At 51.4% G+C, this 15,435-nt stretch overlaps 1 protein-coding gene across 7 annotated transcripts in view; it reads left to right on the top strand.

The window, feature by feature from the left end:
- Window positions 1-15,435, top strand: part of LOC111143197 (ERI1 exoribonuclease family member 3) — a 125,184-nt gene that overhangs the window by 49,332 nt on the left and 60,417 nt on the right. The gene's annotated exons all lie outside the window — the stretch shown is intronic.

The raw sequence follows: 15,435 nt of genomic DNA, 5'->3' as shown, positions 1-15,435 counted from the left end.
GCCTGAGGTCTGAGATGCCCTGTGGCAGAATGTTCTTGGATCCTGTCCAGACAGCAGATATGGGGGCATTACTATGTTGTGCACTTGTCCTCTGAAGTAGGGAGCGGGAGTGTTTCCTCCACAAAGTAGTAGGAAAGCCAGCCTCCAGCCGCCAGCCACGAACAGCCCTCTAGCTCGCAGGCCAGTGTGTCAGCTTCCTGGCTGTGAAGAGGCTCTCAGTGGGCAAGACGAGCTCAGAGTCAGACCAGGCTCTCAGTGCGTGTGTGTGGTGGTTGGGGAGGGGGTTCTGGAGGTTGTATAGGAATTCTGGGCCTTCGAGCTGTAGCCTAAGCCCAGAGAGAACAAGAATCAGACCTTCTGCCCTCCCTTCAGCTTCCCTAGAGCCCTCTCGTCAGCAGAGGTGCATCGGGTTAGCCCCAAGAAGGCAGCTGGAGTTGATGGGGTCATGTTTCAGCTGCAGCTAATCCAAGTCACTCGATATAAATCTCTCCCCGCTGCCTCTCCCCTCCCTCCCTCCCTCCCATCCCCAGCCCACAGACAGAGAAATGAATCCTGGCCCTCGCTCTGAATACATCATGGCAGGCCTGCCTCTAATGAGAGAGGGCCATTCATTGTAGGGTGAAGCTCCCTGCAGAGCCTGGGATGCTATTAATTAAAGAAGAGCCACCTGAAGCCAGTCGTGCGGTGCAGCCTGCCATGCTCAGATGGAGTGGCGGTGGGGTAGCCTCGTTAGCCTGACAGCTCCTTGGGCCGAGAGTTCTTGGGCTCCGAGGAGCGAGGGGTGCCCCGCCTCCCCCTGAGAGTCTGCAGGCCTCTGGGGCCAGCCTACTCACAGACACGTGAGACTTCCCTCTGGCACGTGTCCTGGTGACCAGCACTAGTGGTAAAGGGGCTCCTGAGTGTGGGCTTGGGATTATCCCCTTTCCTGTGGGCAGGGCCTAGGGCAGGAGTAGGTTTCTCTGGAGTGCCCAGGGGACTCCTAGGTCCCTGCCCGAGCCCCCTTTCCATTCTTCTCCATGTGGTCCTGGAGCCGCATGTCAGCAGGCAGTTCAGCCCGTGTCCTTACTGGGAGCCTGAGTTTGGGGCGTTTGGTCTGGTCTGGAAGGATTTTGGACCTGGAGGGGCACTGGGGAGAAGCTCTGTAGTCTGATCAATAAGTTTGGCCCCTCCTTGGCAGGCAGAGCATCTGGTGATCCACTTTCTGGGCACTTTTCAGCCCAGTGGTGGGACTGTAATGTTGGCCTCCTCTCCTCATCTGCTAGGAAGGTCTCCGAGGATCTAAAAGCACTCTGGTGATTTTTTGGAACCCCTGGAATGGAAGGTTTGCTTGGCTAAAATCCCGATAAAAGATAAAGACGTTTGTGTGGTAAGTGATGAGGCTCTGAGGTGTGTGTGGTCAGGGCAGCCTCGTGCGGGGGAGGCTGCTGCGGGGCCTCTGACCGGATGGCTCTTAGCTGCTTCATTGGTCCTGAGGCAAGAGCTGCTGCCCAAGTACTGGCCCCGAGTTACACTCCCCTTGACCATCTGTGAGGGTCTTACCACCTCCTTCTCCCTGACAGCAGGGGCTGTAGGCATTGAGACCTTTGCGTAACCCAGAGTTGGGGTAGCTCAGCCAGTGTCTGCTTGGCTTGTCAGGAAGACAAATTGGTCTTGTGGCTCTTGGAGACTGTCTCTGGAAGTCTGGTTCTATCCTTTGTGGCAGTCTCTGACAGGCTGCTTCAGAGAGCCTCAGAACCAGCTGGAACCGTGGCTTGACCATATGTTCCCTCTCTGCATCCCCGAAGCTCACCTGGTACGGAATAGAGTCCTCCTAGGCCGGGGACTCGGGCTGCATTCCTTTGTGTTTTGAATATTTCTGAACCTTCCCAGGCCTTGGTCATTTGGGCTCCTCTGTCCTCTGGCAGCTAGAGAGTGAAGGCTGGAGGGCCTATCCCCTGAACTCCCAAGGAGAAGGAGAGACACTGTTGCTTCTGGAAAACGTTTTACTCTGGGTGAGATGTTTCTGTGTTTTAAAAAAGAAAAAAAAAAGAAAGAAAAAAAAAAAACCACAACTCTGTGTGACTCTTGAGACCTAACCTTTTTTTTTCCCTAATATTTTTAGAAATCTTGGTATGAAATAGGCACGTCGGGTACATAAAGCATACAAATGTGGAATGTACAGCTCTATAGGGTTATATGCAAATACACGCCTGTGCAGCCGCCATCCAGCTCAAGATTAAAAAAACCCTTTCCATCGTCCTAGAAATCCCCTTGTGCCACTTCTCAGTAATGCCCTTTGCTGTTAGGTAACCACTGTTCTGACTTCTGTTACTTTTGGTTCGTTTTGCCTGTTCTTGACTTCCAATGAGTAGAATCCTACAGAATGTAGTCTTTTATGTCTGACTTCCTTTGCTCAACATAACATATGAGAGAGTCTTCCATGGTTGTTTTATGTATTAGCAGTTCAGCCTTTTCATTGCCGTATAGTGTCCCCTTGTATTTCTGTACTGTACTTTATCCCTTCTCCTTTTGTTGGACTACATACCTTCTTTAGCCCTTCGGTACATGGTTGTCAAATGAGTATGGGAATGTTCAGTTCGATATGAGAATCTCCCAAGGCCTATCCAAATCTCCCTCATCCTTTAAAACCTAACACCAGTCCTTTGGATATGTGGCCTCCCTGTCTCTTCTGGAATCTGCACTGGCTTCCCTCTTCTCTGAGGGAGAGGCTGGCCCCATACCTGTGGAAGTGGCCTTTGAGCCATACTGACCCATTTAGTTACTCTTTCAGCAGATGTTGATTAAATACCCACCCACTCTGTCTCACACTATTCTAGGTGAGGAGCAAAGTTAGGAGATAAAACTTCTAAAACATTCTGCCTTCATAGAGTTTACATTCCAGTGCATGCAGCCAGCCCTGCCCTCTGCCCTTTGGACCCTGGTGCCAGAAGAATCTTGATTTTGCCCAGGCTCCTCTATCCTGTGGGGCTCCAAGGGAGCTGGGTGGCAATGGCCCTTGCCAGCTTGACAAGGCCTCTGTATGGCTTTTGTCTCCCTCTCCTGCTGTTACTGCTTGGCAGTGAAAGGGTTTCTCAGTATTGGTGCTTCCCTTCCACTGTCCAGGAGTCTGATTCCCTCCGTGAGAGGAGAGAATTAATCTCCAACTTTCCATGCCTGTAAGGTGAGTGACCTCTGTTTTGTCAGCGCTTGCCAATCTGTCCTCTAATTCCCAGCCAGGGTAATGGAGACATTACTCTGTGCTAAAGCAAACCACCAGTTCTTGTGTGGATACCAGACCGATCCAGGCAGGCACTAGGAATGACGGGCAGTCTGTGGGGATCTCCTCACAGGTGCACAGTGTCTAGAGACTGCAGGGGCATTGACACCGGAGCAGCTTTGGTCCTGAACTGTGGTTGGCAGGTTCAAGGAGGGGAGATGCCCTGCCATCTTGTGTTCTTTAACCACTCTCCATGCCAGGGGGGCAGCTGCTTCACTTTGGTCTGAAGTAGGTTTCCTGTGTTGGGCTCCTAACAGCACATGAGAGGCCGCAAACACCCCAGTGGGGTAGAGGAGTCAGGAGGCAAGGGTCTTGGAAGGTGAAGGCTGGGGAAGTTGAAGCTGCAACTGGCGTAATGGCCTGGGCCTGTATGTATCTGTGGACTTTGGGGGCTTAGCTCAGTAGGGCTTGGGAGAGATGGCTGTGAGTGGGTGGGGTAAATTTTCAGTGTCCCTGGCTAAAGGGTGACATACTCAGACTTGATAGTTCTGTAAAACTGTTTCTTCCAAAGCCTGCAAGGATGTTGGTTTGGGGAAGAAAGCCAGCCAGCCCAGAGAATCCCAGGAGCCTGACAGGCCTTTTTCTCTGCGATTCTTTCTTGCAGGCAGCCTGAGGCAGCCTGTCTCTTTGTTAACAGAGTGACAGCAATGTGACACCATGGAAATAATTACTAACAAATCACGGTGCTGACTGCAAACAGCTCTCTGTCTTCAGAGGCATGTCAGGGTGCATTAGAGCAGGACTGGAGGAGCGACACATGTGGGGGCCGAGGCGCAGCCCGCACTCAGATGCCCTCCTCTTCTTCCCCCAGCCTGACCCCTTCCTGCTATGGCTGACTCTCCTGCCTGTGGCCTTTTCCTAGAGGTCAGCTGAGGAACCTGCTGGATGAGTGACAATGTGGCTAGTCCCACGTCCTCTGGGCAGGTTGCTAGGACTCCCGTCTTTGCTAAGGAATACCTGGGTAGTGATGAGATCCAGGAGTTTTTCAATTAGGAAGCCCCCAAAAGGTGGAACGATACACCATTTCTGATTTACTCTGCCAGTTGGGACCAGCTTCACCTGCCAGTGGTCTTGGGGTGTTGGGAAATATTTGCTCCAGCCGGACCCAGAATGTGGGGGAAGCCTTGCATCTCAGTCTTGGCTCAGCTCCCTTCCCCCACAGCCCTGGTTTCTTCTTCAATTGCCATAGTCAATTTTTGGTAAGTCGACTTTGTCCATTCCCTCTTGGTTAGCAGAGTGATTGCTCTGACTGTCAGGGCTGTAAATAATGTTCCTGGTGTGTGTGGCTGGAGGCAGCCGTGTGGGGTGGGGAACAGAGTGGAAGGAGGAGCAGTGCTCTGAGGGCTCCCTCACTCTCCCCCCCCCCTCCCCTCTCATACAATATTTATCCAGGGATGGGAGTCAGATGCAGCGACCTCAGGGGTCACCCAGTTAAATAGCTTCTGAACCTCCCTGCATTCTAATTGCTGCAGTTGTCCTTTGCTCTGGAGACTTCTCCTCCCCATTGTCTGCTGAGGCACACACTAATGGCTCTCTTCCCTGGCCCTGCTGGGAGGCATATTGGGGGGGGTGGCGTGCAAGGGAGAGGGCTCATTGCTACCTTCCTTTCCCCGGGGATAAGGGAATCTAGGGCCTATTAACAAGTGGCTTTAGCTAGGAGGAGCACAGACCACTGCCTCCCTCCTGCCCCTTCCCCAGAGCTGGCTGGAGGAGGTCAGGCAGTGGGGTTGGTTTATGGGGCCAAGGGGCTTCACCCATTTTCAGTGCTACAAGCAGAATTGTGGGACTAGTGACTCTTTTCCAAGGCCACAGACCCCGAGTACTCAGCTGATGAGCATCATCTTGTGTTTCCATGGATGGTCTCACATTCATGGTTTGGAAACTTCTAATAAGTGATATTTCCGGTTGGAATGTCTGCATTTTGCCTGAAGATTGGCCATTTGCGAAAGTCTCTTTGGTTCCCCCAAAGGTCGATTTGGGTGATAATGATGGTAGCGGGTGTGTCCCACTTGGTGATTTAAGAGTGACATATGCCACGTGTCTTCACTAGGACCTTCTTTGTGAGTGTCAGTCCTCCTCCACTGCAGCTCTTTTTCAGAGAAGTCTTTCAGAAACTGCCCCTGAAGGTGCTGACCACTGTGTCTGCTGGAAGTGCTGGTATTCTAGCAACAGCCCAGAGTCAGCCCCTGCTGAGAGCCGCTCCGGCCGGAAAGTCGGGAAGTCCTGTGCTGGGGACCGTCAGCAGCACAGGTGGTCGGGACAGAATGTGGCATGCACGTGACTAACTATAGGCTGAGTAAGTGGAGGATGGGAGCGCTACAGAGAAGATACAGAACAAATGCTGTGAGAGCCTATAGGTGCATAGTAGAGAGACTGAAGGAGTAGTATTTTTTAGCGGGAAACTTTTTTAAAAAAAACAAATATTAGGGACGCCTGGGTGGCTCAGTGGGTTAAGCCGCTGCCTTCGGCTCAGGTCATGATCTCAGGGTCCTGGGATCGAGTCCCGCGTCGGGCTCTCTGCTCAGCGGGGAGCCTGCTTCCCTCTCTCTCTCTGCCTGCCTCTCTGTCTACTTGTGATCTCTCTCTCTGTCAAATAAATAAATAAAAATCTTTAAAAAAAAAAAAAGAAAAAAACCAAATATTAAAGAAATCCCAATATTACAAAGTGTATAAAAGTTGAACTGCTCTGGTTGAAGCTAGGGCAAGACCCTGTCCTTCTTCCTCCTGTTTCCCCGGTCCACAGAGTTGCCTCATGTCCCCTCTAGAGTCCTAGAACCCCATTGAGCACAGTTTAAAAACCGCTAGCCTGTTCTAATGCCCACCCGGAAGTGCGACTCTGTGTAGGCCAAGTGGTTACCTGTTTTAAGGGAGCCAGGGGAGCTGGGGTCAGGGCAGATATCAGCCAGAGGGTAAGGGGAACAGCTACGTCCTTGTGTATCGCAGCAGCGATCAGTCTATGTCCCGGAACCTGGCCGCTTGCAGGATGCCTCTCCATGGAGCCTCCAGAGGGCATTGTAGGCCACACTAAAGCAGCCCAGGCAAAGGGTCAAGATGGCCACAGGCCAGGTGGAGATTGTAGTGGGGGACAAGTGAGATGTCTTGGAAACAGCTCAAACTGCTAAGGAGCTCTTGATTTCCTTGGCCAAAAAAGAGAATAGCTCATCAGCTGAGACACTGACCAAAGTGCCCTGGAAACCTCCTATCACCTGCTCCCCCTCCTCCCTCTACCCTCTTCCCTGCTGCCTGCTGGGGCCATTCCGTCTGGGAGAGAGCTCTAGCCAGGACCTGGTGGCAGCTCTGACACTTCCCATAGTCACAACAGGTGGGGCACCGTGCCCTTTACTTGGAGGAACTGGCCTTGGGGAGACCGTGGAGGGATGCTTTTCTTATTGTTTCACTGGAGAGGGGGTGGGGAGATAGAAGGTATTTGACTTCCTGAACTGTTTGTGGCACAGGGAAGTGCATGTTATACTTCATATACATCTTAAACACCATAGGGTGCTTGTGGCACTTGTGGCACTTGTGTGCTTGTGGTCATTTCTGTGGGCTCCGTGGGGGAGAAATGGTGGGCCAGTGGGCCAGCAAGCAGCAGAGCCGGGAGGGGCCGTTTACATTTCAGTGCCTTTGGAGGCTTTGAGCAACTGCTTGGCAATGGGGATTTGAGGTTGGTTTTCTCAGGGATGACCAGCAGCCTGGCCTATGGGGCGTCCCTCCGCTCTGCCTGTTCTGGTTTCTGTTTGGGAACTCTCCAGAGCAGCATGTCTGGGAACACTTCCAGCTGTGCCGCCAGACCCAGACGCAGGTGACGGCCTTTCGTCTGTACCATAGGGAAACCAAGAGGAAATTAAATGTCATTTGCCCCCTGCACAGCAGGTCGCTGCCAGATCAGACACTGCTGATCAGAGCTGTGCAGAGGGTACCCAAGGGAAGGCTTATGCCTGCAGCCATGCCCTCTGAGCTGTGGAGACTCCCAGGTGATGGCCTGGCTCGCTCCCAGGGCTTTCTCTGCCAGGCTGGGTTCACCCTGGCCTGGAGCCCAGCCCTGTGCTACATGGCAGCTGCGGCCTATGCCAGGCCAAAGGTGCATGTGTACCAGTGGGAGGGAATGGAGGGGATGGGCAGGGCCTGGGAATAGAGGACACACAGGAGGCCATGAGGTGATTGGCCCTTCCTCAAAGAACCTGCATAGTGCTGTGGAAAGAGATGGGCCTTTAGAATTAAGAGACCTGGGTTCGAGTCCTGACTCTATTACTTAGTAATTGTAGGATCTTGGGAAAGTCACATTCCCACTGAACCTCCATGTCCTCATCTGTAAAATAAAGATTACGATAAGCTCTGGATCCTGCCCCCTATCGGGGAATACTTCCTGTTGGGACTGGTGCCAGAGTTTCCTCCCCCTACCTCCCCTAGATCTAGGAGATCTAGAAGCACCAGCAGTCCCTTGCCCACGGGCCTCCCTGTGAAATGAGGTAGCTAAAGTTGATGGGGAGTGGGGTGGACAGTAATTCTGGTCTGGAAGACACACAGCTGGTGATATCCCCCCCCACCTGAGGCCTTTCCTTCCTGTCCTGGTCCTCTGAGCTAGGCAGCCCAAGGCCTTTATAAGATGAGCATGGATGGGTCATGGTGTTCACCCTCCCAATTTGCAGAGCCCAGCTGGCCCCCTCCAGCCTCACACTTGGCATTCTCCTTCTGTTGGGAGGACCTTAGGGCTTGTCCCTATCCCTCCCTTGCCTTGAAGTCCTAGTGGTAGGCCGCAGTTCTCGGCTCTGCAGTGACATTTATTAACAGGGCTTTGGGAAAAGATGTTTTAATACTGCGAGGTTCTCCCTAGAAAACTCCCCACCCCCACCACATCCCCCCCTCCCAATCTGAAGCATGGCTGCTGGTGGTGAAATTCATTAGTGTTCCCTGACAGGCAGTGGCGACAGAGGCGCTCGCTGTCTGCTTCCCGCTCCCTCGCTCTCGTGTTCCTGCTTCACGCACACTGATATTTAAAGCTGATGGGCTGCTTATAGACTTCTTGTACCATGACAAGTTTGGGGAGGGGGGTGGGGGAGGAAGAGACAGACAAGGAGCCAGCTGTCACGCTGGTATTTCAAACAGTACTCTCTCCTGACCCTTTGCAGGCTCCAGCAAGTGTATCATCTTTCTGAAGCCTGTGGTTGGAATTGTAACCTGCAGCTGTCCCAGAGGATGGGAGCAAGTGTGGGAGCAAAGTGGGCTGAGAAGCAGGCACTCTCCCAGGGCTGTGGGCAGGCAGAGAAGAATGAATGGAGGGAGAGAGAGACAGACAGACAGACAGACAGACAGTGTGTGTGTGTGTGTGTGTCTGTGTGTGTGTGTGTGTTCTAACAGGGGACTAAAGCGGAGTGTTTGTAAGTGCTCCCCAGCAGTGCTCTCCCATCACCAAAAATAGGATGCCCTTTCTGCCGTTTTTCCTGGAGTGATCATTATGTTTCATGTTGTGATTATCTTCTGGGTGGTCTTAGAAGCTCCCTGAGTCTAGGAATCAGGCTTGATTGGCATCTGCCCTTGAGGGTCCTGGGTCTCAGTGATACCCTTAAGTCTGTAGTGTCAGTTGAGGTAGAATGTTCTTCAATTTTGTGTCTAGACTGTGGCCTTGATTTTTGTTCCCTCCTATTTGTGTGCTGATTCTTTGGATTTGGAGAATGAGTCCCAAGGTGCTTCCTTCCTTCATCCCCAAATGAATTTTTGGAATTCATTTTTTGAAATTATTCAGTGGTTTTAGAATATCCCCTTTCTGTGTCATCCCTAGCAGAGCTTCTCCAGGGTATTTTTCCTGAGTCAGGTGCTGTCTTCTCGAGGCTGGTGGCCTGGAAGCCTCTCCAAAGGCTATTGTAGGTTTGGTCACAGCTGACCTCTTTATAGCCAGATTCACTTGTACAAGTGCTCATGTAGGAACGTGTTTCCCTTGGCTGGCTCCTACAACCTTCATAGAGCAGGGCGTGTGGGCACTTGCTCAAGGACATGTGGGCACTTGACCAAGTTGTCTCCTCGTGCAGCAGAGCCATGTGCTGGCCGGGGGTTGTGCTGCCCTCTCCCGCCCCCCTGCCCCCTTCTAGCTCCAGGGTCTGCAGTGGGGGAGCCACTGGGGAATGGGCCTGACTATTCCTGCTCTGTCATTGCCATCAGTGCTGCCTTTGGCTTCCTCAATTTCAGCACAACTCTGTGTGTGTGTGTGTGTGTGTGTGTGTGTCTTATCTGTCAGGGGTGCGGAGAGGGGTTACAGGACACCCCTCTTAAAGCACCTTGGATATTGGGTAGAGAGTGGAGCCAGAATGCTTCTCATGTATATAGACTGAAGTATATTCTTGAATTGTCCAGAATCATCTTTAATGTGATTACCTTCTACTGCCCCTTCCCCTGGCCTACATCCTTCACCCCACCCTGCACTCTATCCTCTAGGCTTCTTCTTCTTTTTAGATTTTATTTATTTATTTGACAGAGAGAGAAAGAGAAACTGAAAGAGGGAATACAAGCAGGAGGAGTGGGAGAAGGAGAAGGAGGCTTCCTGCCAATCAGGGAGCCTGATGTGGGGCTCGATCCCAGGACCGTGAGATCATGACCTGAGCCGAAAGTACACCCTTAATGACTGAGCCACCCAGCACCCCTGTCCTGTAGGCTTCTAGAAGGGGTTGTTGGCATGGGGCTGCTGTCTTGGGCAGCACTGTTGTCTACCTTCCTGACCCTGCTGATTCCCACGTGGTCTTAAAGCACTGGAAGCTCATCCTGCAAGGGTGGCGTAGGTCATGTCTTTTGCCATAGTGCATCTCGCAGGTGAGATGGAAACTAACCGGCTTTGATAAGTCGGAAGCTCCAGCATTCATTTTTTTAAACATCAGCAGTGGCCAAGTGAGTGAATTCAATTATGAGTCTGCTTTCTGTCCACCCTCCTCCCTCCAATGTGGTGGTTCAGAGCAGAGACTAAGGAACCTGTTGAAATGAGAAACCCCTATTTCCTGGCTTGACCCCCTCACTAATTCGGGTTAAATTGCTACGCTGTTGCAGTGGTGACACATTGTGCCTGCCTCTGTTTGTACAAGAGGATGTGGTGGGGGAGGAAGGACCAATTTGCACAGAGATAAAGGTGTCGTGGCAGATAACGAACGTCCCAGCCTTGTGCCCGCTCTCATTGTAGCTCAATTTGCTCTGTGTGGAAGCCCAGCCTTCCCCTCTTTCTTCCTTCCCTCCCCTTGCTCATATTTTACCTCGATGCCACAGTGTAATGATGCCCTGCATAGTGGGGGAGGAGATAGGCACCTCTGGCTGACAGCCCTTCCCGATAACCAAATTCCAGCCCATCCATCACTAGCTACTCTCCTCAACTTGAGGAAAAGTGATCGTGAAAGGCGGGCCGTTTATCACCCAGGGTCTGTTTATTTCCTCTGGTTGGGGGGGACTGGAAACAGGAGAGACAAAGAGCTGTGTCCCTGGCTAAGTGCTGCCTCGCCTGGGACAGCCTGCCTGTGCCGGATGCAGACTCATCGCCCCGGCCGTGTGGTCTCCTAATGGGTGCATTTTCCAGACTGGGATCTGCTGGAAATGGGACCTTTCCTGAGGCCTCGGAAACATGGCAGTTCTGGAACGCAGGACAGCCAGCATGACAACACTACACGTGCACGTTTGTATCAGAATGAGCAAGCGTAGAGACCTCATATGGAAGCAAGCCCCACTCCCTCTCCAAGGTGTCACTTCGGCAGGAGCACCTGGCTGATTGGCTTCGTCTGTTCGCCTACTCCTTGCCAGGCTGGGCCTTCTGTCCCTCTGTGGCACAGCTGTGGCTTGGGAGAAGACCGAGCCTTTCTCCCTACTCTTCCCTTTGCCCCTCAGTACCCCCCCATTTCTGCATATCTGGGACAAAACAGTGTGCCTTTGCAGGTGAGCAGTGTGTGTCTCCTCGAGCTTTTGGACTCCAGGACAGATGGCCTACATTATTTCAAGATCTGGGTCTCACGGCCTTCCTAGAGAGGCAGGAAGGGATCGCATGTGGCTCCAGATCTGGCTGGCCTCCTGCTCTTTCAGGGCTCAGGTCTGCTAAAAGTGCGAGTGACCTATATCTCCCTCATGTGGAGTTGCTCCTTAGACTTAGAAAAGCGCAGAAGGAATTTCGTGCATAACCTTTGCCAGCACTGGTGCCTGTGCTCCTGCTCATCCTGGCTGTTGGTGTCTGTCCAACCTCCTCAGATGTTGCCGGCCTCCTCAACTCAAGGCTAGCAGTTCTAGCAGAGCACCCAGCTCTGCTTCACCTAATCTTCAAAGCTGAGCGACTGTTCACAATGGCTTCATCCTGCCCTTACCCATTAGCGAGGGTGGTGTTCCCTTAATGAGCTAGTCCCCTGCCTTGGCTGGCGCCGAGCTGGTCACACCTGTTTGCCATCAGGGCTGTCTGGGCCCAGCCCAAGCGCTGGGCTGCAGGTGGTGGGGCTGGATGAGGGGTGGGTGGGGAGGGCTGGGTTCCTTATGCTTTGTGCCCTATGCTTATTGGAGGGGGCAGTTTCTTGTACCCCTCTTCCTCCCACACTGTTCTAAGTGGGGGAGGGCTCTTTGCTTTCTTTTTTGTTATTTGGAAGGAGTAATAAGGGAACTTGAAGAACCTCATCTTTAACTCCTGCCTGGAGTTTGAAGTAGTGAAGAGCTAATCAGGCATCTTTGAGGAGGGTTTGATGTTCTGTGCTGATGACCCCAGGGCCCGGTGTGATAGGAGCAGCATCACATGGTGAATGCGGAAGGCGTACCCCTCTCCAGCCCTAGGCCCCACAGTATTTGGAAAGCGATCGTAATCCCTCGGTTTAGAGCCCACGGCAGGACTGGGGGGCCCTTCCTTAAAGGGGGCCCCTTGCATTCATGAAGCTGAAGGAAGTTTTGATTTGGTTGAAAAAATCTCATTCCTTTTTATGGCCTGGACATAATTGGTTCTTTTCTATTGGCCATCAGTGATGTCATTCCGACCCTCATAAAGAAGGGGAAATCACACCTGTGGACTCGGTGCATAAAATTTCATTGGGCAACAGTAATAAGCATGGCCAGATGATGTTTGGGCAGTTGAGGAGCTCTGTGCCCAGTGATTCCAGCTGCACGGAGACCTGGGCACCATAAACCTGCCTGCACGTTCATGCCCGCAGGCTAGTCCAGGGCCCACTGCCAGTGGCTCTTTTCCTGGGATCAGTATCTGGTAGGAACTCACGGCTTTCAGACCCTTTATGCCAGGGGGACTTTTGCCCTCTTCCTTTCCAAATTCGTAGAACCATGTACCCCCTATTACCCACGGACTGTAGCCTTAGGCTCCTAAGAACCCTGGAGCCAGGTGTGACCTTGAGCAGTAACCACCATGCTTACCATGCTACCTGCCTCTCTGAGGCCCCAGTGCTGGCCTTCCTAGGGACTGTAAAGAACTCCATGTGCATGTGCGTGACTGATGCCTTGTGCAGTCGGAAGCCTGAGGTCCTACTTTTTGTTCTCCCCTTGGCTTGTTGTGTGATCAAGCAAATCCTTTTTCTTCTCTGGGCATCACTTTCCTATTTTATGTAGGGGATGACAACTACTCTGACCTACCTTTCTCACCCAGTTTCTCTTGGTGCTCTCTCTGAGCTGGGTAGGGTTCTGTCATAGAAATGTGTAGCTGTCTTCCCATGAGGTAACTGGAAGTTCAGGTTTTGCATTTGGCTCTGTGTCTCTTGCGGACCTGGGCCTGGACGCTGCTGCATCTCAACTGCTTGTGCCTTGGAGTCACAGGGCTAGGACCAGCCACGGGCTGAAGGACTCCGCAACCTGAGTGTCTGTGAGTCTGCAGACTGCATGTAGACCTGCAAGTCCTGGAGCCTGAGCGAGAATTACAGTCCCATCATGCCCTGCCTCAGTCAGCCACTGGTACAGATAACGTGCAGGGCTGCTGCTGAGCCGTATCAGAGGCTGACCAACCTGCCCGATGGTCTGTCTAGTCTGTCTTTGATGTGGCCCGTCTGATATAGGCCCTCCTCCAAGAGGGTCAGGTAGGATTCTACTGTGCCAGACCTTCCTACCTGGGTAGAAATGTCTACCTTTGAGATCTTGCTGAAGAGGGAGCCACCACCACCCCCATCCCTCCCTGCGCCCCCCCCACCAGTGTAAGCCACAGCCAGTAGGACGCCTGGTCCATGTCATCCAAAAAAATCAGGGCACTGGGAATGGCTAAGGGAGAATATGATAGGTAGCTCAGGACCCCTGCCTTTGGCTGGCTGGTCCCCCGACCTAGTCCTTTGCAGATTCTGCTACTTCTGGTGGCCCCTTCACTTACAGACTAATGTAGCTTTTCAAAAATAGCTGAGCTCAGCAAACATTTTCACAAATAACAAGGATAAGGAACATAAAAGAAAAATGGAAGGAAATGAGAAAGTTATCCAAACAATACAGTTCTCCTTAAGCAATCAAATTGTAGCTCCTAAGGCTATCTTTCAGCCTTCAAAACCTTTCCTAGTATCCTTATATTCTTGGTCCTCGGTTCCCACGTGGGGACGGGCTGTGTGGATACTCCTTCATCATGGTCTCAACCAGAACTTTCTTTCTGGGAAATTGACTGGTTGTAGTTAATGTTCCTGTGCCACCTGGATATTTGAGAGGGACCTCCCCTTCAACTAAGGGGAATTCTTACTGTACTGCCTTAAACATTGGCATCAGTTTCCTCTCAGTGTTTGCCAAACAATGGAGTAATGGAGGGGAGGCTGGACTGCCCTGGAACTTTCTGGGCTGGAACCAGTCATCCTAACTGGAATCTTAACCATATTTCCTCAGGAAGGACTTTACACTGTGGTCTCCACTTTCTTTTCTCTTACTCACCTTTGCACATGTTGCATGCTACCTTTTGCTCCCGCCAACCCACTGATGCCAGATTCATTGGATTTTTCTCAGCTGTCATCTTGCTTGACCACTCTGTGGCATTTGACACTAATGACCTGTAATTTAAGCTCAAAAATCAGTTATATATATTCCAGAAAAGGGAAATGTGCTTTTAGGTTGTTTAGGTTGACCACAGCTTGACACAAATTGAGGTCAAAAGTACATGTGTAACTCTGGGTATCTGGTACCCTGAAAAAGGTCCAGAAGCTCTGCCCTCTAGAATGAGGGTAAATTGGTTGAGTCCTGATTCATGGTACATTACCTGCTGTGGAATTCTGGAAGAGCTGAGAAGGGACCCCTGGGGGAGGAGGCTTCCTGGGCCCTCAGATCTTGGGAGTATTCTGTAAGAAAGAGATGGAAGTCTCTCTGTGCAGTTTCTAAAGACTCATGGGCAGAAGTTATAGAGAGAGATCTTAGTTCAGTATCAGGAAAGGATGTTCTAGAATTGAAGGAGTTTAAAACTACAGCTGATTACTACATAAAGTAATGAGTTCCATGTGTGTGGCGATGATCTTCTGGGGAGACCTGATTGCATATTTGCTCAGTAACACTTTCGAGACATTAGCCTGGGCCCTCTGCTTATCCTACTCCATACTCTTCCCTGTTGATCTGTTCTCGTGGCTTTAATTTCATTTAAATTACATTAATGATTCAGCAGTTTATATCTCCAGTCCAGACATCTGCTCAAAACTGAATATGCGGCCACCTCTGTAGATATCATTCGCCTGCCACATGTCTCATGGGCACTTTGAACTCAGCAGACACTGAGTGCCCACCATGTACCATACATGTACGTAAAGCTGCATTCCCAAATTTGTGCCTCCTTCCAGCAGTGCATCAGGGGTGAGGCAGTAAGCAGTGCACCGTGATTTGGGTAGAGAATTTAGAAACAGCTGTAAAATTGACTAAAATACTGATTTGCTCTGGGTGTCTTATAGCCTCTCTCTGCCCCTGCCTCCGTCTTTCTATCTGATTCAGAGAGTAGCATGAAGCTAGCCAAGCCACAAACCTTTGAATTGGGCTCTAGACCACTTTCTTTCTCTCATTGGGCCCCACATCCCATTTGGTTGCCAAGGCCTCCTTCACATCTCATGTCTGTTCCTTGCTCGTTGTTTCTACAGCCTCTATCTAGCTCTCGGCTACTATCCAGCTTTTTCAGGGTATCGTTTTTGTCATCCCCAGATAAATCATTGTAAATCACAACTCTTCGGGGGCTCTCCATTGCCTAAGGCCAAGCTCTTCTTTTAGCGAGAAAATCCTATGTTCTGTCCCAGCTAATATTT

Source organism: Enhydra lutris, unplaced genomic scaffold (genome assembly GCF_002288905.1).
Source record: "Enhydra lutris kenyoni isolate GAN:26980312 unplaced genomic scaffold, ASM228890v2 scaffoldscaffold9, whole genome shotgun sequence".
NCBI classification, from domain to species: domain Eukaryota; kingdom Metazoa; phylum Chordata; class Mammalia; order Carnivora; family Mustelidae; genus Enhydra; species Enhydra lutris.
This window is presented reverse-complemented; position numbering and strand designations above follow the sequence as displayed.